Genomic DNA, 919 nt, shown 5'->3' on the forward strand with positions numbered 1-919 from the left:
TCCATCGTTAGTGTTGATCATAACCGCAGTGTTACCTTAGCTGTATGTCCCATGGAAGTGGCGATAGCCCTGTCTGTGAGAATCCTTAATCCGGTAGTTACATTTAAGCGAAATTGCCTGGAAGTCCCGAGTTTGAAGCACTGGGTCGGTGCTGTAGCAAGTGCTCGTGTTACGAAACCCCTTTCCATGTCGTGATGGACGGAGTGCTTGGGCTGGGTTCTCTATGGAGTTTCGTGCATGCATTAAATAGCTTGGAATTCAATTTTGTCATGTCAGGTTGGAAGAAACATCCTTTTGCAATTTTCTGTGGTCTTGAAAGGGCTTCTTTCTTTCCTTCTTTCTTTCCTTTTTTCTTCCTTTGGTGCATTCAGGCCATGAAAGGACTCAGGACCAGAATTCCTGCAATGACTGGTAGCAATTAGCCAGCGTTTAATTAACCTCTAATGTTGCAAGAAAATGAATTAATTCCCTAAAATTAATACACACACAGTCACAAATTACTGTCTGGGCACAACCAAGGAGGCAACGCTTGACCTGGTGGTGTTGAAGGAGAAGTTGGGCTAATGGCTGGGCTGCCGGCCACGGGCTGCGTGCGGACGGTGTATGATTCTATAATGGCTGGGAGATCGATGAGGAAAATAACAATAAAATCGTCCAGTTTGGCAAGCAAGTTACTTGACTGAACAGGTTGCACTGACCCTGCTGCGGGCAGCTGGCAAAGCACACGCCGTGTTTCACAGCAAGCCTCCGCCTTTCCCGCGGCTCTGGGGGTGCCCGGGATGGGGGCTCCCCGGCTGCAGGGGGTCTGTGGGAGCAGCCCCCTCGCAGCCCCCACCCCGCTCTCCTGCCCTTTGCGGTGCCGCCCCGGTTCATGTAGTGGGGTGGCCGGTGGGGTGTGGGGTGCACGGGGCACTGCGCG

Source organism: Phaethon lepturus, unplaced genomic scaffold (assembly GCF_000687285.1).
Source record: "Phaethon lepturus isolate BGI_N335 unplaced genomic scaffold, ASM68728v1 scaffold49273, whole genome shotgun sequence".
NCBI lineage: Eukaryota > Metazoa > Chordata > Aves > Phaethontiformes > Phaethontidae > Phaethon > Phaethon lepturus.